This window comes from Camellia sinensis, chromosome 3 (genome assembly GCF_055761805.1).
Source record: "Camellia sinensis isolate YWXY chromosome 3, ASM5576180v1, whole genome shotgun sequence".
Lineage (NCBI taxonomy): Eukaryota > Viridiplantae > Streptophyta > Magnoliopsida > Ericales > Theaceae > Camellia > Camellia sinensis.
In genome coordinates, this window is record NC_138963.1 from 907,449 (window position 1) to 935,301 (window position 27,853).

General features: G+C 42.7%; 1 long non-coding RNA gene and 1 pseudogene across 1 annotated transcript; both read left to right on the plus strand.

Moving 5' to 3' along the window:
• The first annotated feature begins 466 nt into the window (after positions 1 to 466).
• LOC114273031 (uncharacterized) lies at positions 467 to 3,130 on the plus strand. Its single transcript, XR_014363377.1, has 3 exons — positions 467 to 1,183; positions 1,893 to 1,968; positions 2,781 to 3,130. It is a non-coding gene; the product is annotated as an uncharacterized LOC114273031 (long non-coding RNA).
• Positions 3,131 to 4,679: 1,549 nt separating this feature from the next.
• LOC145820854 (putative galacturonosyltransferase 7) overlaps positions 4,680 to 27,853 on the plus strand; it is a 137,007-nt pseudogene continuing 113,833 nt past the window's right edge.

Sequence of the window (27,853 nt, forward strand, 5' to 3'; positions counted from 1 at the left end):
ACTATGGTTTAAAATATTTGTTGATTTTTTCTCCTTTCCCCCTCTTTGTTTCCATGTAGTTTCCTTTGACCCCAAATCAACTTTCTAAAATTATAAAAAAGACCCCACAATTGTGTCGAGAGTCATCTCCAAACATAGGACACAAGTCTGTGAAGTGTTTCCCATTTGCCCTATGTGACAACCCCGTCATGTATAATATTTTATATTTGGTTAATTAAGGAGATTTGGGATTTTAATTAGTCGTTATCCTAATTTAGTTTGGGATTTATGATAATTGTAGAATCTGATTCGTATATGATTCTATTAAAGATTTATTTTGCAATTAGAAATTAAGGGTCCAAATGGCTTAAGGACGTGAAATTAAGAAGTTGAATCAATTTAATTTTTAATTACGGACCCATTTGGGAGTTTAATTAAATATTTGATTCAGTTTAGTAGAATTGAGATTCGATTACTTAGGTCTGAATTGGAGTTAATTAGGTTAATTAAATTATGAGGATTGAGAATTGTGATTATTACGAATTAAATTTATTTATGGGGTGTCCAATTTGAATATGTAATTTATTGACGGAAATTTGGAGTCTGATTAGAAATTGAAAGCCTAAATGGTTTGAGAAATCAAATTTGATGATGACAATAAGTTTAATTTAATATTTGGAGCCTTTTGGGAGTTTGATTAAAAAAAAAAAATCTGATTCAGATTAATAAATTTAAATATTATTAATTGGGCTCTAAAGGAAGTCAGATTAGACTAATTAAATTAAGTGGGATTTGGGATTAGTCGTGATTGATTTAATTATGTGTTAATCAAGATTTATTAAGACTAAGTGTTGCTTAGTTAAATTAATTTTGATCATACAGTAAATTGTAGAATAATCTAGAATTGGGTGTGTTTGTGGGTGTGTGTGTGTGTTGAGAAAATCTGGATGTGAAAAGAAGGCTGTGTGTGTGTTTATTCATTGTTTATACGTTGTATTAGATAGAGCCCATTGAATTCATTCTTTGACATTCAGGAAAAGAGCTTGAGCCGTAGAGAGAGAGAGAGAGAGAGAGAGAGAGAGAGAGAGAGAGAGAGAGAAAAGGAAGGAACTCAAGGCTTGAGAATTCAAGGAAGAACAAAGGAGAAGAGGGTTTTGTGGGATACCAAAAGTCAAGCAAAAAATTGTGAAAAAATCATCATAAGGTAAGAAATTTCATCCTTGTTTTAGTATAGTTAATATAATCTAGACATAAATTGATTCAAGATGGATTTTTAGAGGATTAAAAATGAAAATTTGAAGATTAATTATTTAAATTGGGTTTTACATATTTTGAGTTTAAGATGATGAAATTTTTCTATTTTAGATCTATTATGATTTGGGTTTGATTGCTGAGTTTTATACTCTCAATTAGTTTCTATGAGTGTTTTACATGTAGAAAAATGATCAATTTGATGGTTGTTTTTGAGATTAAGATTTGGGTTAATCTGGGGTTTGAATGTGATGTAAAAATTGGGAATTTTGGTGTTAGGAAATTTATATGTTGAAATTGACTTGATAAATGGTAGATTGGGTATCTCTATGTTCTATGGAGGAATTTTATAAATGATTGAAGTGGTTTTACTTAAGTTGTTGAGTTTATGAAAATGTTGATTTTTGACTTTTGTAGTTAATTGATGGTGGTATTGTGCATATAAATTGATTGGATATTTAAAAAGTTTATTAACTCAAAAAAATGTACAAAGGATGGGTGTTGTGGAGATTGGATAAGAAGTTTGTTTGGGTGACTTGAAGTTGGAGGAGTTCTTTAGCTTGTCATTCCATAGCATGTCTTATTTAGGATAAATTTTGTAGATGTTGTAATTTTCATTGAAAGCTTTTCCTTAATTTTAGATCCTTTTTACCAATTGTTAGGATTGGAGGGAGGCGTCTCTACACCTCTTGGGAATTAATTCGTAGAGTTTCAATCTATGCTTTTACTAATTTGGAGGTGAGTATACTTACCATGAAAATTTACCTTATCTCTATCTTTAATACAAAGTTTGAAAATATTTTTGAATCAAAGGAAGTAACACATTTCATCATGATATATGTATAAGAAGAAAATCTATAAATTTATTGAGGTCAAATGTTGAGTTTAAATAAATATATGATTTCATTTGTATAATGAAGCACTAATTTTTTATGAGAATTTATTCAAGTTGAGTCCTTCAAAGTTTATGATGATGATGATTAAATGACAATGAAACGTCATGCGAGAGTATTTATTTTTATTGGTCATGTAACCGAATATAGCCTTTGGGGCCACAAGGGCCGAAATGCATAAGGGGTCCTGGGGATCGAAATGTTTTAAGGACCATAAGGGTCGTTGTACATAAGGGGTCCTGGGGACCGAAACATTGAAATGAGAATTGAAGTGCTACCATGGCATGAGTTATGTTCCTATGGTTATGTTTTGAGTAACGGTACCGTCACCACCTAAGTCGCGAGGTAACGCGACCCTAAGGCTATGTAGTGGTTCATATGATGGACATGAAATCTTAATGTATTAAAAAGTTGTATTTTTGTTTACTCTCCTTATTCAAATGTATTTTTCCTGCATTATGAGATTCTTTGGAAAAAAAAATCTTGATAATGGTTTATGCAAAATTTTCTCATTTTTATAAATTTCAGTTCAATTAAACTCGTGTTTATTATCTTATTTTGAACCCAATTGCAAGGAGCAAGCTTTATAACTCCATGGGATTGGTATACTCATTGGGCTCTAGCTCATTCTTTTTTTTAATTATTTTTTTTTTTCAGATTCCTAGACTTTTGTGTGGCTCGCCTCAACTTGGAAGATTAGAGTTTCTGGAGGATCAATTGTGAACATCTGGTAGTTGAGGTTTTGCTTAGGGTCACTCTTGGATGTAGTTTTATCCTTTGTTTTATGTAGGTTGATTGTAAATTTTTGCTTGTGAAGTTGGACGTGTTGATGGATTCACGAATAGTATGTTTTATTTTGGGGGTAGTGGTGCATGGGAACTATCTTAGTAGCATGAGGATATTTTTTGTCTTTGAATGGATCATCTCATATATGTTGGCCAATCGAAGGGTCTTATGCACTATTGGTGATGTGATATAAGAATTATACAGGTGATTATTGTGTACAAGTGTTATAGCGTTGAAGTACACCCTCTTGGTGGGGGTTGCCTTGCCGAGTTTGGGTCGTGACACCCTGCAAAAACATATTAATTAAAAAAACAACATCCTCAGTGGCATGCCCGACATGAGGACATGCGTGCTGGTGCGTGTGTTAGTGTTCGGTACATGTCGGACATGGACACAACACCCATTTTGAAGTGTCCATGCTTCCTTGTTTTGGGTGTAGGATCTTCCTTAATATCATTTGGCACGTGTGTTTTTTGTCATAATTTGTAGATTTTTTGAGATGGGCATTCCAAATATTGAGGTTACTGTAAAAAGTTTCTAAGCCAAGAAAATCAATTCCTGAGGTGCCGTTTGGTAACACTTACGTTTTCAGTTTTCTATTTATATTTACAAAAATTTTAAAAAACTCAAATAAAAACTTGTTTGGTAAATTTTTTATTCATAGATCAGTGGTCTCAGTTTATAAATTTGGCCAAAAAATGTAAACTCAAAAAATGTGTTTCCGTTTTGATTTTTGAGTTTTGAGTTTTTTTTTTTTTTTTACCACCCAGCACTAGCCACCACCCGCCACCATTTTCCACCATCGTCTTCTGCCACCACCACCCACCCCCCATAACCACCTGCCACCACCATTCACCACCCACCTGCCACCACCACCCACCCACCTGCCACCTGTCATCCACCCGCCACCACCTACCACTGCCCGCCACCACCACCACCACCACCCACTCGCTACCACCCATCACCCGCCACAGTCATCCACCCAGCCACCAACACCACCACCATCCATCTACCCGTCACCACCCCCCGCCATCCGCCACCCACCTGCCACCACCACCACCCACCACCCGCCATCCGCCACCCACCTGCCACCACCACCCGCCATCGTTACCCACCCACCCACCCACCATCATCACCCGCCACCTACCCACTACCACCACCCACCTGTCACCACCCATCACCATCCGCCAGCCACTCGCCACCATCCGCCGCCACCACCACCACCACCACCCACTCACTATCACTCACCACCCGCCACTGTCACCCACCCACCATCACCACCCGCCACCTACCCGCCACCACCCACCCTCACCTGCCATCCGTCACCTTCCTGCCACCACCATTACCACCACCACCCACCATCCGCCACTCACCTACCACCCGCCACCACCACCGCCACCACCACCACCCACTCGCTACCACCCACTACCACCCACCACCACCGCCACCACCACCCACTCACTACCACCAATCAACCGCCACTGTCACCCACCCACCGCCACCACTTTCCACCACCGTCTTCTACCGCCACTTGCTACCACTTGTCATTTCTCACTCTTTTTTATATTTTTAAATTTTTTTAAACATTTTGTCAATTACCAAACGCGTTTGCAGTTTATGTTTTTCTAAAAATAAACAAAAAATAAACAATAACAAGTTTATAAAATTTTTATAAATATAAACTGAAAACGTAAACGTTACCAAACAGACCCTCAAGTGATTGCAATGTGAACCCATAATAAAGAGGGATCCAGGTTCATTACTGGAATTATGGAGGATAAGAAACTGAAATTGCTCAAGGGCAACATAAAAAATGGAACAAGGGCTATGGTTTTCGGTGCAACAAATATTTTTTACTGTCTCTAAGTTTGATGCAATTTGTTTTTCCTGTGTACATGGTAGAAAGCCAGAGTTGGCTGTAGAAGGGAAAAAGTCCTATCAACTAGAGCGTTTTTTTCCCCCGATCCAAAGAAAGCTTCCTTGATTCTATATTCCTTCATATATATAACGCAGTACAATTATAACTACCCACAACTCCATGTGGTTACCCTGCACTTGGAAGAAGTAGAAAAAGGAATAGACATAGTGATACTTTGATTACTATGGAGCCCACAAAGGGGTTGTAGATACTGTTGTACAAACATCAGATGTGGGATATTTCACACGCAAACTTGTTGAATTCAAGTAGAAATAAGGGTTACTTTTTGATAGCAGCCAAGGCAAGAATGCCACGAATGGTGGTCATTTTAGTCGAAAATGTTCCCCTATCAGTAAATGAGTTCGACTCAATATTCTTGAAGGAATCATTTGGCTACTAATCTAGCTTTGTATCTCTCTACCGGGAGGACCTATCTGACCTTTGATTCTCTTTTTTCTTTCTTTTCTTGTTCCATCATGCAATAAGCAAGCTAGTCCTTCATTCTTTGCTCAAGTAAGTGAGGAAAAGCCCCTTTCTTTTCAGTCATAGTTCTTATATTTACAAGACATCAAATAAAGAAAAAATCTAATTACCACCTATTTCCAAAACAACTTTCTAGTTCCAAGAGCATGCAATCAAAAAGTCATATGAGACTTATAGATTGACATTACTTTAGTAAAAAGTTCAAACAAAGGCCTAGATAGATGGCTCGAAAACATTAATAATTTCAGATTTGGAATCAGTAGGAAGAATAGGCAAAAACAGGCTTGCTCCAAAGCTGATGCTATCCATTCTCTTCTTGAACACTTATTTTCCATTTCTTGAGAGGGAAACAACATCCTTTTTTAACCCTAGGATTTTTCTTTTTAGTATATTCTTCATCACAAATTTTAGCCATTAGCATTTAGTTCTTCTTCTGCAAACTTAGTAATACTTTTATCACAAACTAAGCTTTGTAATGCTGGTTAATTTTGATTGTGGGCATCTGAAATCATGTTTGATATATATATTGATAAGTCTGAAATCATGTTTAATATGATTTTTCTCATGGTCTTGTTTTTTTGTTTGGTCTGGATTTTAAAAGAAATTCGGTTAAGGAACTTGAGAATGAAATGTGACTTGGTTTTTGTAGTGTTGCTTCCCTAGTCCTTTAATCCTGTAGAGAGAGAGAGAGAGTAATTTGAGCTCACTTCTCTTCTTTTTTTTTTTTTCTTTTTTGCAGGCTTTCATGTGCTTACTGATGTGCCGAAACCATATCGCAAAGCAAATGTATGTATCTATTAGAGTGATTGGCTAAGTTTTGTCATCATGATATTTTTTTTTTGGTCAATGTGTGGGCATCATAGATCATGATCAACTTTAGAATCTATTTCAGGGCACTAGGATTGGTGGTATGGTTGCAGTCTCTGAATATATGAAAGGTGTCACTGATAAGAGTGAAAAATCATGTGAAGTGAAATTTGGGAGCTACTGTTTATGGCGTCAAGAACATAAGGAAAAGATAAAAGAACATTTGGTGAAGAAATTGAAGGACTGACTTTATGTGGCTCGAGCTTACTATCCTAGTATCGCAAAGCTTCCAGCACATGACAAATTGTCCCGTTAATTGAAGCAAAATATTCAAGAGTTTGAACGAGTTCTCAGTGAAACTGACACAGATGCAGATCTTCCACAGCAGTAAGTGACAATCACTCTATGAAATTACCTAATTGTCCATTTATTGATCTAAGCTTACTAAACTCTTGCTTGTTAGTAATGTGACTACTTATTTCCTATAAGTCTTCCTGATGAGTACCATATTAATTGGGCATGCTCCCTAAAACTATTAAGTTTCTCTCATGCTGCACATTGTGCATTTTCTTGTTACTCGAACTTGATATCTCTATTTCAAGCCTTAAAGAAGTGATTGTAATTTTCATGTATATACACAAAAAGCATATTTATTTGTTGTCCTGTCCTTGCCATAGTGAGTTCAATTTACCATGTTGACATATCTATATCATGTCATGTTCATGTATCGGGTCTGTGCTTCTTAGATCCCATCCATGTCATATGAATCGACATGGTTTATATTTAAAAAGCTTCCAGCCACTTGTGAAGTGCCACCTCAGCTTCTGGTCCTCACCATTCTTTCAAATCCTAATTTGCAATATTAATTCTTCTCTTATGCATATTAATTCCTCTGAACCCGAAATTTGGTTGCTTTCAGTCATTGACATAGGTTTCCTTTAATGGTTCAGGAAAGTGGAAATCAAGTTTTTCATGTGCTGATAGATGGACAGAATTACTTTGCCATGAAGCTATGGTTTTCAGAAATACTTACAAGGAAGCTACAATTCAAGTATTGAACAATGATGATCTTAATCTGAATGACCATGATAAGGCAACTCCATTACATCTATCATTGGCTGAGGAATTTCGTATTTCCATTCACAGCATTGATAAACTATCTAGAACTCAAATTAGAACAGAATAGATATATATTTTTTCTCAATCACAATATCTCCTTCCTAAAATATTCTGAACCTTGAAGAAAGTTGTGGTTTTGGATGACGATGTTATTGTCCAACGAGATTTGTCTGCCCTATAGAGCCTTGACATGGAGCGAAAAGTGAATGGTGTTGTGCAGTTCTGTGCAGTGAGATTGGGTCAGCTGAAAAATTATTTGGGTGAGAATATTTTTGATGGAAACTCTTATGCTTAGATGTCTGGATTGAATATTGTTGATCTAGCTAGGTGGAAGGAGTGAGATCTTACATAAATGTTTCGGAGGTTAGTACAAGAGGTGAGTTGCAGTTCTTTTTAGCCTGTCTTCTCTCATATATAAAACCAAACTGAGGTCCTATTAAATGGGGTCGGCTACATAAATCCTTCTTCTCTACGCGGCCCTGTCAAAGGCTATTTCGTTAGTCAAATTAAGTAGATTCATATCTCTATTTACAACACTAGCCAACATTAATGTAGGCCTAACATGTCCCCTAACACTCTCATCTGCTGTTACAACATCGCATCTCTTCACTACTGCCTCTGTTGGTCTTCGTTGAATATGACCAAACCATCTCAATCGATTCTCTCTCAACTTATCTTCTATCGGTGCTACTCCTACCCATTCCCGAATACACTCATTCCCAATTCTGTCTTGTCTAGTCTTTCCATACATCTACCTTAGCATGCTCATCTCAGCCACATTTATCTTATCTACATGTTATTTCTTGGTTGCCCAACACTCCGTCCCATACAACATCGCTGGTCTGATAGCCGTTCTATAAAACTTACCTTTTAGTCTAGTGGGTATTCATTTATCGCACAGTACCCTTGTAGACACCCCATTTTTGACCGACCTTAAAACTCAGATGTCATCGATTGAGCGCTCGGTGATTGTGCATGTTGTGCTCGTTCTGAGGTTTCCGGAGTTTTGGCCGAGAGCCTTGCCTCCGGGCCTCTGAACTCTTTGTGGTTTGGCTCGGTTTGTGGACCAAGCCTTGTTTCTCTTCCCTGAAGGAAGGGAGTGGTCTGTAAACCACCTCTCTGTGGTCGTAGACCACTTTTTGCGCTTGGAGACTAGTTTTCGATTTTCAGAGCCTTCGGCCATGTGCCTTGTCTCGGGACCGCTTAACGTTCTCCGTTTTGCTTGGTTTTTGAACCATGCCTTCTTGCCCCTACCTAGAGGGACACTGTGGTCCAAGAGACCACTTTTGGTGCCGGTAGACTAGTTTTTGAGGTTTCCGGCTGCGCGTTTTGCCTCCTAAACTTTCGTCTTGCATCCGTTTTGGTTTGTTTTTGGTAGAAAACTTGTTTTCCTTGTTTGGAAGGTGATACAAGTGTGGAAGACCAGTATTTCCCCTTGGAGACCACTTTTGTTCCCGCCAGCCGATTTTCTGGTACTGGTTTTCTTGGTCTTTGGGCCACCTATTATGGTCGGCCACCACACCACCACCTTGCTTTCAGTGTGTAGAACACCTTTGCACAGTGGCCGATCACTTCAACTGGTCAGCCACTTTCCAGCTCATTCCTGGAGACATTTTCTTCTAGCTGGCACAGTTGGAAGTCACTAAAACCATCCTCCATACACGTGTATGGAGGGATGGCCTTGGACCCTTAGCTTCCTCAAAAGGATTACACTTTTGTTCTCTATATAAGAGAACCTCCTCCTCCCTCCTCTAGGTTCACAAAAATTGCCTTGAGAGATATAGATACACCCTTGTATCTATCTTGCCCTTTACTTCAGTTTTGTGCTTCAAAAGTGTAGTTTTGTCATACTTTAACACACAAACACACACTCAAACACCATCCTTTGGTTGCTGAGGTGCTTAGGAGCTGGTTTTGGTGTTGTTGGTTTGGTTTGAGCTTGAAAAACCTGCTAGAGTTATGGTTTTGAAGGTGGTCTTCAAGGGTGAGCCTTTAACTTCTTAAACCCCTATTTTTGCTTAAGCTTTTAGCCTTACTTGCATATTGTTTTAAGCTTAATTCTAAACTACAAAAAGTTCTAATTTTGTATGCTTAAGATCTTTATTTAAGGTCACTTTTGTGTTGGGGGTTGTTTACCCCCTCCTAGGCCTTGTTTGGACTTGCTTTTGTGCCTTCCTTTTAAGCCTTTGGGACTACCTTGTTTTGGTCTTCTCACCACTAAAACTCAGAGGAATTTTAGTGGTGGGAAGGGTGTTTTTAGGTCCCAAAAAGGAGAGGGTCATCCCCTCTCCTTGTATCTTAAATACTTGCTTCTTTTGGCTCATGTTTGAGCATGTTTGTTAAGCTTATGTTAGCCATATCTTAGCTTGTATTTGGGCTTATTTTAACATGACATGCCACTTTTTTTACTTGGTTGTGTCACTCCATGCATGCCTAATACACTTGTAGTGTATTTCTCATAAACTAGCTTTGTGTGCTTTATGAAGTAGCATATCATTTTAGCTTGTTTTGTTTCCATTTCAGCATGTTTTTGGTGATTTTTTTCATGTCATACCTCTGTTAGGGTTTGGTTTGGTCACTTGTTGCATGCCTTATGCACTTGTAGTGCAATTCCATGAAATAGCCTAACATGCATCATGCTTTAACATGTCATTCTAGCATGCTTTAGGCTTAACTTCAAGAAGCTTTTGTCTATGTTTTAGCATGCTCTAGCTCTAATTTGTGTTGTTTTTTCCATGCATGACTTGCTTTGTATAGCCATGATTCAATCTAGCTTGTTAGCTTTGTGTATCAAGTCCACTAGCATGCATTACTTAGACTATTTGAATGATTTGGCATCATTTGTAATGTGATTTCCGTCCATGTTTCATGTTCATGCACTTACATTTATCATTCATTCAATGCATTGGAGGGTTTGCCCCATTATGCCTTAACATGAATCATTGCGTATGTCTTCATGCCTAAGCTTGCGACCTATCATTTCAATGTGTTTTTGGGGTTATTTTGCCATGATATAACTCTAATTTTTATTGGTTAAGTCATCTTATGCTTGGTCTCAATAGGTGTAGTGTAATCCACCTTATTTGCCTTCTATGCATCCATGTTTTGGCCCTTCATGTTGGCTTATTTTGGCTTCCTTCCATACATATTTTAGACTCATTTTGACGTGTTCTAGGACTGTTTTCGGTTGCCTTTACCATATGCTTCATGCTTTGTATAGCTGTAGTGCAATGGGCCATGCTAGCCTTATGTTTTGATGCTTCTTGCATACTATCTTTGAGCTATTTAGATGATTTGGTATCATTTAATACTTCATTTCAAAGCATGTAGCATTTCCATGTTCCCATTTCATTCACCCTTTGAGTGCCTCTAAGGGTTGTGCATTTGTTGCCTTGTTTTGGCCTAGTGTGTATGCTTGCATGCCTAGGTCTTTGAGCCCCCATCTTAGCATGTTTTGGTCTTTGTTTAGACCTAATTTAGCTTTGTCCATGATTGGTTCAATCATTTGTGCCATGTATTACATGCCCTTTGTGTAGTCCCTTTAATGGCTTTGTGCCTTAGGCCCTCTCGCATGCTTTACTTGTGTTGTTTGAATGATTTGGCATCATTTCACACTTGATTTCAGAGCCTTTAGTGTTGTCACACTTACATATTTATTGCTTCTTCATCATGCTTCAGAGTTGTGTTCTTAGGCCTAGTTGATGGGCCAATACTTGTGCATGTTTGCCTTGCCCTTTTGTGCCTTTATTCTAGCATTATGGCCTCTGTTTTGGACATGGCTGAGGTCTATCCATTTCGGTTTAAGTCCATTGAGCATTGTGTATGCCATGTAGTTAATCACATTGAGTATGCCATGTTGTTCTTAGCATTGCGCATTATGTATGCCATGTAGTTCATCGCATTGAGTATGCCACATTGTTTGCATGCTTAGGTTACATTGCATTGAGTATGCCATGTTATTACATTGTATTGCTGCATTGTGTATGCCATGTTCTTTGCATTGCGTGTGCTATGATACCATTTGCATTGTGTATGCTAGTTGCATTGCATGTTTGTATGCTTAAGCTGCATTGCATGTTTGCATGCTTTACTTATGTTGCATTTTGTTTGGAATAGGTATTAGTCCAAACACGAGAAACGAAGGACGTTTCATACTTGAAGTGATGAAACGTGCCTCAATTCTCGGTTGCCGACGCTCTTGATCACACATGATAGAGTTCTAGGCATTATGTGTTTATGTGTGCATTCATTTCATATTAAATTGTGCAACTTCGCCTCTCGGCCATCATGCATTGAAATGCGCAATTGGTGGCTCGAGGGTCGAGAACCACACTCCCTTGAACTCATGAAATGATAGGGAGGGTGGTTGTGCACACATATCTTGCAAATACATTGCCATGCCCTTTCTTGCTCTCTGTTGCAGCAAATTGCAGTCTGGCAGCAACAACTGGTCGGCCAGCCAGAAAAACTAGCTGGCGGACCACTTTTTCTGGTCTACAACAAAGATAGGTGGTCGGCCATGGCTGGTGGCTTCCCTAGGTGGTCGGCTACCCTCCCTCAAGTTCCCAAGGTGGAGTTGAAGCCTTCTGGAGCTTGGTGCAAGGTTCTGAGAACAAATGAAAATAGAGGCAAATCGGGGCATCGCATTGGATTTCCGAACGAGGCGACCGGGCATGCATGCACTCCTCTTCCCGAGGACCTCTGTTTAATGCTTTCCTTAGCTAGTTTATTCTTTGGTTCTGTACGTTAAGTAGTTAATGCGTTTAGCTGCTTATTTGTGTTGTAATAGCTAATAAGTTAACTTGTTAGTTAATTAGCTTGTTTTGTAATAATTAGTTAACTAGGATTAGTTAATTAGTTGGGTTGTAATAAGTAGTTTAATTAGCTTGGATTAGCTAGTTAACTTCTTACTCGGTCCCTCCGTCAAGAGGGCCAAATGTTGTAATAAGTATGCATGTGTGTGATGCATGTCTTCCAACCCCCATTTCTTTCTCCCATTTACTTAACCGCTTACAATGGTTAGTTTTAGGGCATATTTTGTTTAGCATACCTTATGCTTGCATGCGTGCATCATTCATCTGTATTGCATGCACCGGGCTCGGTGCATCATGCTAACTGCATTGTATTTTCAATATATTTACTTGAATACGTGTTCAACACCATGTTACCAAGTTGCATTTCACATGACATGATTAGAATAGCCGAGCCTATTTTAGTTGCATTCTCGCATGCGTTGCATTAGCCATCTTAACATGAACTAGGATCATGCAAGATTTCTAACTAGTTCTCTATTTTGACTCGGAGTACACTGTGAGTGTTTACGCTTTAGCATACTGCATGTGTGTTATTGATTACCATGAAAGCATGCTTGCCATGAGGCTAATTGCTTATTTGATATAACTGCCTGAATGCCTGTTGGTGAAGGTTTGATTACTTGAATTGGAACAATTCATTGAGTCCCGAATTTAGCCTACTTGCGAGTAGCAAACTTCAAACCATTTTCAAAAATGAACATGCAATGTTTTGTTCCAAATTAGGCGATCTAGTCTATACTTGTATGCTGTGTGCATCACGTAGTAAGATTAGCTAATTAATCGAAATAAGAGCACATGTGTCTTCAATAACAAAATATCATTTTAGTAAAGGCCGATCTTTGATCGGGGGAGCGGGGGTGCTCATTGCATGACCTTCCCCTCTCGTACCCAAGTTCTCCAGCCGAGGCAACTTTGGTGATGACGGACACGTGGCCTTAGGCACGAGTCAGGGTTTCCTAAATTCTCTCAAAATAAAATATTTAGGTGGTGACTCTGTATCTGGAAAAGTAGTCCATGTTTAGCACTTCTTTATAAAAATCAGTTTTCCAAAACGATTTGCCGGATTTGGACTCTTTGGTGATTTATCGGTCTTGCATTGCACTTTGCGAGATTAGATTTAGAACCGTGACATTGAGTCCGAACTGTAGTAGCTCAGAACAAAACGAGAATTCGCACCCTTGTAGGCGCGGATATCGGAGAGTTCCTGAGGCGTGTCTACCATTTCTGGCGACTCTGCTGGGGATTTAGAGAACTTTACTCGAACTCATGATATCTTGTTTTGATTACACTCATGTGTCTCTTTGCATTGCATTTGCATTGGTGCGCCTAAGACACCGTGTTTGCTGTATGCTATTCTTGAACGGTTTGCCGGTGTAGACACCCCATTTTTGACCGTCCTCAAGACTTGGATGTCACCGTTTGAACACTCGGTGATTATCCATGTTTGTGTTCGTTTGGAGTTCCCGGAGGTCTCGGCTACGCACCTTGCCTCAGGATCTCTGAATTTGACTGTTTAGTGTCTGGTTTCACACCAAACACTTGTGTTTTGCCTTGGAAGGGGAGGGAATGCCTTGTGAGACATCCCCACACACCACCGGCAGTGGCTAGGGGTCACCGGCTAGTTTTTGCTTCCATCGGCAATCTTTTCTGCCGGTCGGCAAATTTTGTTGCCGGTCGGCACTCTTTTTTGTCAAAATAACATTTTTGGGCAGCCGACCACTGTTCATCTACTTTATGTAGATATTTTGTGCCAACTGTGATAGCTGGCACCAACTCTGCCTCCCTCCATACACGTGTATGGAGGGATCTCCCTCTAAGCAAGCTTGTTGTATAAGCTTTGCAAGAGGGAGTTCTATAAGAGGACAAGCCTCCTCTTGGCTCTAGGTTAGAAAGTTTGAAGGCAAAAACCAGAGCTTCCATAGATAGATACACCCTATCTCTATATCTCCCTCTCTCTCCTCCTTTGTGTGTGTTTCTTGGCCTAAAAGTGTGATTTTACCTTACTTTTGCACCATTACACACACTATTACACCTATCTCCGAGTTTGAGGGACTTGGGAGGTTGATTCTTGAGTTTTTGGACTGATTTTGATCAAAAGAAGAGGGCTGGACCATTTGTTCTTCAAAGGATCTTCAAGGGTGAGCACTTTACTTTAGATTCCCCAAACTTGCAATAGTTTTTTACCTATCTTGCTTGCTGATTTAGCTTTTGTGCATAACATAAAAAAAGCTTACATTTTCATGCTTTAGAACTTTCATTAAGGTTGTTTTGTGGTTTGAGTGCAAACTCACCTTGTTAGGCTTTATTTGGCCCCTTTTGTGCTTCCCTTGTGAGGCCTTGTTTGCTTGAGTGTGTTGGTCTTTTCACCACTAAAAACCAGTTGATTTTCAGTAATAAGGAAGGTGGTTTGAAGTCTTGCATAGGGGAGGGACACCCCTCTCCCTTTATTGTCTTATTTCCTTGCATTTTGGCTTAAAGGGTAACATGCATGCTTGCTTGATTTTTGCCTTATTTCAGAACTTTTTAGGTGTTTTTAGGTCATATGTAATCTCTGTTTTTGGTCGGATTTATATCTCTTTGCATGCTTAAAGTACTTGCTTTGCATTGCTCCTTTTGGCCTAGAAAGGCACCTTGTGTTTAGGCCATGATTCTTGCATGTGTAGGCTTAGTTTCATGAAGGTTTTGGCATTGTCTTACCATGTTTAAGGTCTGTTGGCCCTTCATTTCAGCCATGCTTGCATAGTTTGATGTCGTCTCTTTATGTTTTAGCTTGTAAGCTTTGAGCATTTTGACCTCTAGCATGCATAACTATGATCATCCTCATGATTTGGCATCATTTAGGACCCCATTTCAGTCCATAAATCATGCTTGCATGCTTGCGTTTGTGACCTCTTCCATGCCTCGAGGGTGTGCCCTTTTATGCCTGGATATGAGCCTTGGTGCACACACCTCTTTGGAGCCACTTTAGCTGCCATATTAGGACGGTTTGGAGTCCTATTTTGCCTGTAAAAATTCTGTTTTTTTACTTGTCTAAATCATGCCATGATTGGTCTTGTTGTTGGAAGTGAAGTGGCCCTTTTTGTGCCTTAGCCTTGGGACCATTGGATTGCTTGTTGGCATAGGTTTTTGTCCACCCTTTTAGGCACTTTTGGCCGCTGTTTTGGGGTGGATTAAGTTCTGCCCCTTTTATGGTTTGAGGCCCCCTTGCATGCTTGTCTTATGACCATTGCATGATTGCTTCGTTAAGTGTTGTAATATTTTGGTCCCATTGCTTGAATTGTTCGTATTCGCATTGCATTTCGCATGCCTAGCATTGCATACTTGCCATACTAGTTACATAACATTTGGCATGCTTTGCATTTCCATCTCATTGTTGCATTTTGAGCCATGTTTGCATAACATGCATTGCACTACTTGGTTTGGGGTGTCAAACCAAGTGTTGAAGGTTAAGGGGCGTTCATACCATAAGTGATGTAACGTGCCTTAACTTTCGGTCGCCGGGGCCTTTGACTTTGACATGATAAGGCTTTGGTCCTCATTTGTATGTTGCATGCATCTTTACATCAAGTGGCAAACTTGATCCCTTGGGCTATCATGCACCATTGATGGCCCGAGGATCGAAGGCCATGCTTCCTTGAATTCAAAGCATGATAGGAAGCATGACCATGCTTACATGTGCCTGAAATCCCATGCCATACTGTCTGTCCTCTGTTTGCTGTCAAAACTGTCTTCTGCAGGAGGTTTTTGCCGACCGGCATAATTCTGCGCCGGCCGGCAATCTGTTTACAGCCGATAGATCCAAAAACGGCCGGTGGAAGTTGTCCATTGCCGGTGGGAATTTCCTCTAGCCGGTGGTACTCTGCAGTATGCAAGGAACCTGTCCTAGGGCTTTGGAAATTTTCAGAGAAGCAGGGCAGTATAAATAGAGGTGGCAGTGATGTGGTACGGGTTTTTCAGGCGAGCCGGGTTTCGAGCATGCATCATTCGCACATCCCGAGGCTGAGGCTGCGGCCATCCCTTTCCTTTCTTTTTGCATTCTTCCCATTAAGTAAATTAGAAATTCTGTAATAATTTTATTTGCTTATTATTTGGACTGTAATATTTATTTGTGTCCTCCGAACGAGGGCAAATCTGTAATAAGTGTGGGTGAGTGTGTGTATGTCTTCCAATCCCCACTTCTTTCTTCCCTTTTATTTACCTGCTTATGATGGTAGATTAGGGCATTTTTGAAATTAGCATACCTTATGCTATGCATGCGTGCATTCATGCATTTGTATTGCATGCATTAGGCTCGGTACATCATGCTAACTGCATTTGTATTTCAAATTCCAAATTGAATAACGTGAATCAATTGGTTGCATTTCACATGCCATATTTAGGTTAGCCGAGCCTACTCTAATTGCATCTTGCATGTGTGGCATTAGTCAACTTGACATGGACTAGGACACGCATGTTTGCTAACTAGTTTATTATTTTGGCACGGAGTACGATGTAAGTATTTATGTTTTAGCATCCCGCATGCATGTGAGTGTTGCCATGACAGTATGCTTGCCATGCGGCTAAATGCTTATATGATAAATTGTTTGAATGCCTGTGGGTGAAGGTTAGATTGTTTGAGTTAGAGAAACTCGCTGAAATCCGTATTTTAGCCTACTTGCGAGTAGCAAATTCCAGAGTGTTTTCTAAAACAAACGGATATGCAATGCTTATTTCCAAATTAGGCAATCTAGTCTATACTTGTTTGCTGCGCGCATAACATAGTAATTCTAGGCTAACAATTGAAATAAGAACACATAATGTTTTCAAAAACGGGTATCACGGTTAGTAGAGGCCGATCTTCGGATCGGGCGAGAGGGGGTGCTCATAGCTGACCTTCCCCAATCGTACCCTAGCTCCCGAGCCGAGAAACTCCGGTGATGACGGACATGTGGCCTTCGGCACCGAGTCAGGGTTTCCTAAATTCCCCCATAAAAAAAATATTTAGGTGGCGACTCTGTATCTGGCAAAGCAGTCCATGTTTGGCACTTCTTTTCAAAAAAATCTGTTTCTCAAAACGATTTGCCAGATTTGGACTCTTTGGTTCAAGATTAAGAACCGTGACACAAAATCGAGTCCGAACTGTAACGGGGCCCCACGCGGGCGCGTCTACAGCCGGAGGCTCGCTTTGAGAAGCATGCCATAAGGCTAACTAGTTGGGGGCTCTGCCACAACGGGAACACAAACCTCGATTTTTACCGGGGCACCCTTTTTGACCATTCGACCTAGCACATATCGGAATCCATAGTGACTATTCCAAACTAGGACAGGCTACTTACCCGATTGTAGGTTGTTTGAAACCGCTATGTGCGTAGTGAAACCCTAGTTCTTAACGAAACTAGGACAGGGAAACCCTACCCCTCCATAGGGGTGTATTGGCTCTCATTTGTTTGCTATGTCCTTTTAGAGTGTGCCTCTACAGGAATGCATGTATCAGTTTGCAAGTCTAGGTATCAGGCTTGAGGGCAGCAGTATTTGGGGAATCAATTTTATCTGTGGGTACCAGATTTGGATATCAGATTTGGGGCAGCAATTTGGGCACAGTAAACAGTGTTTGAGAACAGTGCATTCAGCTTACAAGTGCCAACTGTGTGTTGTCTTTATTTAAGCCGTTATGCTGTCCATTTTTCTAGTTGTATGTTTCCTTATTATGCTTTATTTATCTTTTTGCAAGGTAGTTTAGCACAATTGCATCCGACCAAGCAGATATTCCCCAAGAACACTGGGTTAGAGGTCGAAGACTTAATCGATCCAGGGATCTGATAAACGGACAAGCAGTGTTTCTTTCTTTACCCCCGGTTACTAGGCATAGGTCGAAAAGGCGCAGTGTATCAGTACAGAGGTTTCCAGATCAGGGGTCCTTAAGGAATCGGGCTTAGATTTCTGAGTCCACTGTAGAGACAGATATACCGGTTGTTCAGTCGGATCAGGATAATATGGCAAGAATGGAAGAAATGATGCGTCACCTTCAGGAGAGTATGCAAGCCATGCAACAGGATGCTGGCCGTCAAGCAGAAGTAGCTGCACGCCAAGCTGAGGTCATGGCCCAACAGGTAGAGTTAATTGCCAGGCTACAGCAGCAGACCGGAGCATCTGCTTCGCACCCAACTCCACGCCCACCAAGAGTTCCCATACTCGGGGAGACCGCTAACGTCCAAGAAAATACGGATGTTCCAACAGGGCCAGCTCCGCCCCCAATCCTACCCCAACTGTCTAAAGCGCCCACCAATCTAGTGGATTCACCATTTAAGTTCGAGGTGGATCCAATGGCGTTAAAAGTGAGCAAGCTAGAAAAGCTTTTCCAGAAGTCTCAAGGCGTGAAATCCATTCCAGATATAGAGGATGGATATACCGACTCGGCTGTGATGCTGCCGAACCGGTTTAAAATGCCGCACATTGACCGCTTTGATGGGTCTGGAGATCCTATTGTGCACCTGCAGCTATGTTTAGACATCTTAAGGCCAATGGGCCTCACCAGACTACAGAAGCTTTCCTTGTTTGGCTGGACCCTGTCGGGTGTAGCGGCCATTTGGTATGCAAAACTAGAGGACTCCGTTAAGAGAATTTGAGAGGAGATGGCTGAGGCCGTCATAGCTCAATACTCCTACAATACATAGATCGAGGTCACAACTCGTGATCTCGAGACCACCAGGCAAGAACCGAATGAGAGTTTCTCCGATTTTGTGACCCGCTGGAGGACTAAAGCCTCGATGATGACCATCAGGCCCGTTGACAAAGATCGGATTCGGATGGTTGTGCGCAACCTCCAGCCCAAGCTCATGCAGAAGTTGATCATGCTCCCCTTACCCACATTTGCAGACTTACATAAGATTGGGGTGCAGATCGAGGATGCAATGAAACAGGGTCTGATTGACCATGACAGAGAGCAGCCCAAGAGGGCATTCAACCGCAGTACGAATGCAGGCACAAGCAGTGCTGTAGCTGCCAGATCTTCAGATGTGGGAATGGTCACCACCACCCCTCCCAAAACCCTTGCAGCTACACCCTTTACTGGTATGTCCGGAAGTAGCTCACAAACAGCCAGATATGCCCCCAGAGGCCAAAGAACCTTCACCCCACTATACATGCCTTTGTCCAAGGCTTTAGGGGTTTTGATCAAGAAAGGGCACTTGAAGCCCCTAGAGCCGCGGCCCTTACTAGAAAAACTTCCTCCTTCCCATAACCCGGCAAAGTATTGTTCCTATCACCAACAACATGGTCACGAAACCAACTAGTGCTTTTGATTGCGTCATGAGATTCAGGATCTCATCGACAACAGGGTGATTATGCCTCCGGAAAAGCCGAATATCACAACCAACCCTCTCCCACCACATAACCAAGCTTCACCTCCCAAACGCATCAACTTCTCGCAAACTGGGGTTGTGTCATATGACCCTAGCATATATATTACCCCTTTCCACCTACCCAAGCCGGAGGTGTTCATTCCTGACAGTACTGACTTGCGCATGTTAGACATCTCCCAAACCCAACCTGAACTGGTGGTGGTGACCATCAAAGATAGAATTGGGATCACTATTGAGCCAGATGAGAATGATCAGTCAGAGCCTGAGGGGTCTGCAAGCTTTGAGTACAACCCGAGCGGTTATATTACTTCAACGGATCAGTCTAGATCGAGAGTAGAGCTCCCTATTGGGGCAGTGATCTACGTAGTTCAAGAGGATGGACCTAATCAAGGGATAGATGACCTAACGGATCTGGAAGAGGACATTACGAATCTCTAATTCTCTGAAGAACAAGATTCAGGGGACGTAACTGTCAACTTGTTTGACATAGAAGGGTCTGCAGAAGTTACTGGGTGGCTTAGTGACGAGTCGGATGTTATTGAGCTGTCTCAGCCAGAACAGGGTCCGTTAGAAACGGAGACATCAACAGTGGCCGGAATGGTCAGAAATCAGAATGGACTGCCGGAGAGCACCGGTGTTTAAAATTTTGCTCGAGATCAGAACAGTTTGAGTACAGAAGATGCTGAGTAGCAGGCTGCGCTGAAACAGCTTGAGCAGGAAAAGATCGAAGATCTGGAGAGGGCTAAAACGGCCAAAGCCCCTGTGGGGACAGAATATGCTGTGAGCACAGGAACGAAATGTACCCTGGGCACAAGAACAGTTGTAACAGAACCAGGTAGCTGCTTGTCGATGGCCGATGGCATGTGGTGGGAAGATGACGACCTATGTCTTGCCCACACTGACGAAGACTGGGGGAACAACCAGCCGGATGATACCTGGTATGTTGGAGAGGTGGACCACATGACCAGAAGTGGGCGGTACTTCAAGCCCCCACACCTAGATCAACCAGAGGCGTCCGAAAAAGACACAGAGGCAGAGAGGCAGAAAGAAAAGTTACTCGATGAGGAGGCTGTGCTGAAACAGCTCAAGAAAATCCAAGCAGACATCTCCATTTGGGGACTGCTCATGGCCTCAAGAGTTCATAGACAGGTCGTCCTTTCTGCAATGGACAGGGCCAAACTATCAATTGACACCACGCCTGAACAGCTGGTAGGGTTAGTCTTTTCGGGGGGAGCTTCCCCGATGTTAACCTTCACTGACAATGAGCTGCCACCTGAGGGCGCAAACCATAACAAACCTCTCTACATCTCTGTGGAATGTAGAGATAAATGGGTACCTGTAGTTCTTGTCGATATAGGATCCATCATTAATGTGTGCTCGTCGAGGACAGCATATGCAATCGGGTTGAAGCCCGCAGACTTTTTACCCACTACCTAGGTGATAAGGGCATATGACAATACCAACACAGAAATGATGGAGACTGTGCAGATTCAGACTCAGGTCGGTCCAAGACATCAGGATATTAACTTTCATGTGTTGAACGTTCCCGCGACCTTCAATCTACTCCTAGGGCGGTCGTGGCTGCACCAAGTAAAGGCAGTCTCTTCCACCCTGCATCAAATGTTGAAATACCCCCACGGGAAGGGGGTGGCCATTGTTTTTGGGAGTTCTTCAATCCATCCGCCGCCAGAGGTGTCTACGCTAGTTCTAGAGATCAAACATGGCGCGGAGGATATGTTTTTGTCAGGATTTACCCTAGTCGAGGCTCGGGTTGTACAGAATATACTGGCTATTGATGAGGGGTTATATGTCAGTGCACAATCTATGTACCTTATGAACAAGCTCCAGCACATCCTCGGGATGGGATTAGGTAGAAGTGGCCGGAAAGGCGTTGCAACATCGGCCGAAGTGCCGCATAACCCATATACCTTTGGTTTAGGTTATCTGCCTACCATAGAGGACTGGACCAGGAAAAACAAAGAGATGGCTGGAAGAGCCAGAGCAAAGCAGGCCGGGAAGTGTTATGAGTTGATGCATCGGCCTATCCAAGGTACCCTAAACGGACGATTTGTCCGGGAGGGGGAGGACTTCTCGTTCTGCTGCTTCCCAGAGCCATGGCTAAATACAGAAAGGCGGCGCCTGCCGGGGTTTGAGATTTTCTCTGACTTGCAATTGTCCGGGGATGATGTTGCTGAGGAGCAAACAGACCCACCAGCTGAGGTTGAGCAGTGCAGGGAGGAAGATTCCGAGAGTGCAAAGATTGAAATGGGGGTAGCACGGCTTGTCTATTTTCAGATCCTCCAATCGTACATGAGTGCTTGGGGGATAACTTCTCGGTGTCCATGATCGAGAATGAAACGACTACGAGCCCATCTTCAAACATTCTGGATGCAATACGATGAGGGATTCTTATCGAGCAGCACCGGGTCAGGTAGTGAGCCAAAATCTGATTCCACTGAGTTCGTAGAGTTGAAATCAGGTTCTAGCTCGTCTGAGTCTGAGTCCGGTATTCTTGGGGGTGACAACCCGGATGCCACAGTCCTGTCTAGGTCGTCTTTTTCCTTTTCCTTTGAGTCTGTTGTAACAGAGGAATCAGGCGACTTGGAAGTGATTAATGAGAATTGTGCGGCTGTGGCCTTCAAGTACTTTTTTGTGCCTTTGATTTATTGCATTAATCAGGACTTTCAAAATTTCGATGAAAACGACGAGGAAGAAATTCCTTCGGTTTTGAAATATTTGCTTGATCAAGAGCAGGAGAGGTTTGTAAAACCCTTGGTTGATGAAATCACCCAAATTAACGTTGGTACTGAAAAGGACTCGCGGCTGGTCCAGATCGGGTCCACGTTGTCTACGGAGGAGCGCGAGCACTTAGTCGCTTTGTTAACAGATTTCAAAGACGTTTTCGCGTGGTCCTACGAAGACATGCCTGGAATCAATCCTGAGATTGTACAGCACCGGATCCCCCTTGACCCAGAGGCCCGACCTGTTAAGAAGAAACTCCGAAGGATCCGCCCTGACTGGGCTCTCAAGATCAAAGAAGAGGTCACCAAGCAAATTGACGCAGGGTTCCTGCTGGTATCTGAATACCCAACTTGGTTGGCCAATATAGTTCCAGTGCCGAAGAAGGACGGCAGAATTCGGGTATGTGTGGATTTTAGGGATTTGAACAAAGCCAGTCTGAAGGACGACTTTCCTCTGCCGCATATCGATGAATTAGTGGACTTCACTGCAGGTCATGCGTTGCTCTCATTCATAGATGGGTTTTCAGGCTACAATCAGATTCTGATGGCACCCAAAGACTGGGAGAAGACTGCTTTCACCACCCCGTGGGGAACCTATTGTTATAGGGTGATGTCGTTTGGGCTAAAAAATGCTGGGGCAACGTATCAACAGGCTGCGACCATAATATTGCATGACATGATCCATAAAGAGGTGGAGATGTATGTGGACGACATGATTGTCAAGTCCAAGGAAAGGGAGGGCCACTACACCGCCTTGCAGAAGTTCTTTCAACGGATCAGAGAGTATCGGCTACGGCTGAATCCTCAGAAGTATACGTTTGGTGTTACAGCAAGGAAAATACTGGAGTTCTTGATCACACAGAGAGGTATCGAGGTCGATCCTTCCAAAATCAAGGTCATCTTAGAAATGCCACCACCAGGGACTAAAAAGGAGGTGCGAGGCTTTCTGGGTAAAGTGCAATTCATAAGACGGTTTATTTCAAAATTAACCTTACCTTGTGAACCACTCTTTGGTCTCCTGAAGAAAAGAAAGAAGTTCCAATGGGACGGCCGATGCCATGCTACTTTTGAATAGATTAAGCAATATTTACAAAACCCACCTGTGTTGTCACCGCCTGAGCCGGGAAAACCGTTGATTCTGTATTTTTCAGTGACTGAAACTACAATGGGCTGCATGCTTGCACAGTAGTCTGAGTACAAAGTGGAGAAAGCTATCTACTACCTGAGTAAGAAGATGTTGGATTACGAGACCCGTTACACTCCGCTGGAGAAGGCTTGTTTGGCCTTGGTATGGGCTACCAGGAAGCTACGGCACTACCTGTTAGCTCACTCTGTAATACTAGTTTCGAGATTAGATCCCATCAAATATCTCTTCGAGAAACCAGCACTTACGGGTAGGCTAGCTCGTTGGTTGCTTCTGCTTTCCGAATTCAATCTAAAATACATGACGCACAAGTTGGTGAAAAGGAGAGCGGTAGAGGAGTTCCTAGCTGATCACCTAGTCGAAGAGGATAAAGCAGTTGAGTACCTATTCCCAGATGAGGCCATTTTGCATGTCGAAGATGAAACTGGGACGATGTACTTTGACAGAGCGTCAAACCAATATGGGTATGGGATAGGGGTGTTGCTGGTAGCACTCGACAAATCCCGCATACCTCTAGCATTCAAACTCCGGTTCAGAGTGTCGAACAACGAGGCAGAATATAAGGCATGTATTGCTGGACTAGAAGCCGCCATAAAACTAGGGGCAAAACGGTTAGATGTCATCGGGGACTCGAACCTTGTTGTATCTCAAGCTAAAGGAGATTGGAAAGTTAAAGAAGAAAAGATGAGAATCTATCACCAGACCTTGGACGTGCTAATTCCTTGGTTTGAGAAGCTGAATTTCGCCCATCTGTTAAGAGAGAACAACAAGTTCACAGATTCACTACCAACTGTATCTTCTATGATAGACATCCCTTTCGGAGTCCGGATGCGTCCGATCATCATCGAACATAAATTCGTGCCGGCCTACGAGCTGATTGCAGCCATAGATGAGGTACAAGATGAGAACCCTTGGTATTACAATGTCTGGAACTTCTTGGAAAGAGAGGCGTATCCACCAGGGGCAAATGCCAAAGATAAGAGGGCAATTCAAAGAATGGCTGCTCAGTTCATCGTCTGTAGGGGTAAACTGTACAAGAGAGGTCATCTCGGGATACATAAACTGTGTGTTGATGCTGAAGAATCCAAGCGCCTGATGGAGGCCATCCATGGAGGGGAGTGCGGGGCGCACATGAACGAGGTGATGCTAGCCCGGAAGATCCTTAGACAGGGTTATTACTGGTCCACCATGGAGGAGGATTGTATTGGCTTTGTCTGGCGATGCCACAATTGTCAGATCCATGCAAATCGCATGAACATTCCCCCATCGAAGCTGTACAACATGACTTTGCCATGGCCATTTTTAGTCTGGGGGATTGATATGATTGGGGCTGTCACTCCAAAGGGGTCCCATGTGCATGAGTACATTCTGGTAGCGATAGACCACTTCACGAAGTGGGTTGAGGCCCAATCTTACACGGTGTTGAAGGCATCGCATGTCACCAAGTTCATCAAGAACAACATCATCTGTCGCTATGGGGTCCCAAACGAGATTATTTCAAATAATGGTTCCCATTTCAAGAAGGAGGTGGTTGACTTGTTGGAGAAGTACAACGTGGTTTTTCATAAGTTGTCTACATATCGGCCGCAGACCAACGGAGCAGTTGAGGCCGCCAACAAGAACATCAAACACATTCTACAGAAGATGGTGGAAACCTACTGGGATTGGCCAAATAAGTTGCCATTCGCTCTGTGGGGCTACCGAACTTCAATCCGAACTTCTACCGGGGCGACTCCGTATTTCTTGGTTTACGGGATGGAGGCAGGTCTTCCTATCGAAGTTGAGGTCCCGTCATTACGCGTATTGGCTGAGTGTCAGATAGCTGAGGCAGATTGGTAGCAAAGCAGGTTCGAAAAACTCATGCTCTTTGATGAAAGAAGGCTGAAAGCACTATATCACGTTCAGGGTTATCAACGAAGAATTGCCAGGGCTTTCAACAGGAAGGTTAAGTCCAGGAAAATGAAGGAAGGGGATCTAGTGCTCAAAGACAACTGAGCTCCCATCCACGACCCTAGGGGCAAGTTCAGACCCAATTGGACTGGCCCTTACATTATCAAGTCTATCTGGTCGGGCGGAGCTGTTGTTCTGATAGACCTAGATGGCCTAGAGTTCTCCCAACCGATCAACCTAGACAAGTTGAAGAAATACTATCCCTGACTGGCTCGCTAGGCTGAAAACCCGAAAGGGCGACCTAGGCAAAAGTTAGAGCATGAAAAATTTGAAATTACAAAAACTGAGCTCGCAAGGTTGAAAACCCAGAAAGGACGGCCTTGGCAAAAGTTAGAGCGCAAAAGGAGAGTGTTAATACACGAGTGAACCCGAGCCGAACTACGTAAGGCTTGATTTCCATCTTTGGGATACGTAGGAAACTTCATTCTGAAGTCCAGCCATAAACACTTCCCTGATCAACTTTGTCCGTGTGATCATATTGGTCATCTTTGTCTATTCTGCATTCAAAAGCTCGGTTGTGATCTCCAGTGCAGTGCTATTCAGACTAGGGGCAACTTTCTAGTTGCTGGGATCCGGGGTTGTACATCTCAGTGATAGATCTCGGGCGTGTCCAGTTGTGATCCATATCGAAAATGGTTTTGAAAAGTTTTAATAAAAGTTGATTTTGCTCAATTTAATCTTTTTACGACTTCGATCATTTTTAAACCAAATGGAAAATTGTCAATACCCACAACCTTCAATTTCATTGATTTTGGTACAGAGTTCTCCTACTCTTGAATACAAATTGAAGTTGTTTTTTATTACATTCATAAAGAAAAATTGAAAGTACTGATAAAGCAATAAATTCGGGGCATGGATAAGTCTGGTGTTCCTGCGCCCCCTTCCAGAGCTGGTCGAAGCCTCTGATGCCAAAGTAGGCCCAACCTGCACCTCTTCGTCAAGCCAAGCTATGCATTCATCAGAGAGAGTATAATTAAAAGTGGGAGCAGGGGCTTGGAGCTCTCTCGTCTTCCATGCTGTGGCATACCGAGCTAGATGTGCGCCTCGGACTGGAAATACAGCAGGATACTCTATCCCTTCCTCCGGGCGAGTCTGATCATGTCCGAACTGGCGTCGGAATCGGCGCGGGAAGTAAAGGACACAGTCTGTCAAGCAGATCAACTAAATCCCAAGCTGGCGAGTCATGTTGTGGCTCATCGCCAACAAATTAAGCCAAGGGCAGTGCCAAGCAATGTCAAGGGCGGACAGACTGCACATCCACTTATACCACCATCCCTCATCAGGGGCATTGACTAGACGTCGTCGGAAGAAATAGCCGCGAGCTGAATATGCTGGGCATGAGTCCACGACCTTCAATTTATCCATCAACCATATCTGGGGAGGGATAAAAGTGAGAGATTAAAGAATAGAGAGGTGTACGTTGAGAGGAAAAGTGAGAAACAGGTTTTGAGAGGAAAAACCGAGCCTGAGGGCCGAGTGATGTGAGGAATATACGTGAGTTGGGGTGTGAAACATTACCTGCAGCAGTAGTGGACTCCCCGCGAATCTAGTCCTCTCTTGGCGATAAAAAGCGTCCAAACCCATCAACGTCTCAGCTAGTGTCATGGCGATACAGCTCTTACCCTCTTTCAAGCCCTCGGTAACCTCAATTAAATGAGCGCTAAACACTCCAGAGCCTGGGGCAAGCAAGAAATGTGACAACATGCACAAGCAAAGCACATGTCACTAGAAACCCTGCCAGTCATGGTCGCCACGGTCGCCGGCATCAGAGAACCGATGAACCAAGCTCAGAATGTCCAGCACCCCGTCACAAATCAATAACCGAGCGTCATGCAAAGTAAGCCTGCACATTTGTCCTAAGGCTTGGACGTGGCCGAAGTGGAACTGGGCATATCTCTTGTCCGCCAAAGTTAAAGGCATGTGTTACCGGATTCCAAAACCTTGCTGTGGCATTAAGGAACGGAAAATGTAGCGGGGTGTGACTCAACGTGAATAGTGCATTTATGCCGAAGCCCCGGAAGTTCAGCTTTTTCGAGCCATCTAAGTTGGCGATCCAATTTGTAAGATTTTGGATGAGAAACGCCTCCATTTTGGTGCAAAACTGAGTTGGAATGAGGGAACCACGAAGCTGGAACCTTTATAAAGGATAAGGCATTGTTTGAAGGACAAGTGTCACAAAACTAGAGGTCCCTAGACCAACTAGTCGGCCGACCACTTTTTCTGGTCGGCCAGCCAGTTTTTCTGGTCGGTCAGCTACTTAACTGGTCTGCAGAACAAGAAACTGGTCGGCAGGCTCCTATGGTGGTCGGCCATGAGCAAAAAGGGCTCTGCAGCCTTTTCCTTGTCTCAAGAAGAGAGTCTTTAGCTTTCCTGTGTACTGAGAGTGCTGAAGGTCTGAGTTTACCTATGTTTCGGATGCATTATGTGGCTTAGTTTGCCTAAAATGCATTTGCTTATCGAGTTGTTGCTCTTTTCTTATCGAGTTGTTGCTTATTTGTTTATCGAGTTGTCGCTCATTTGTTTATCGAGTTGTTGTTCATTTGTTTATCGAGTTGTTACTCTTTACTCTTCGAGTTGTTACTCTTTACTCTTCGAGTTGTAAACTTATTAAGTCTTGTTGTCACTTAT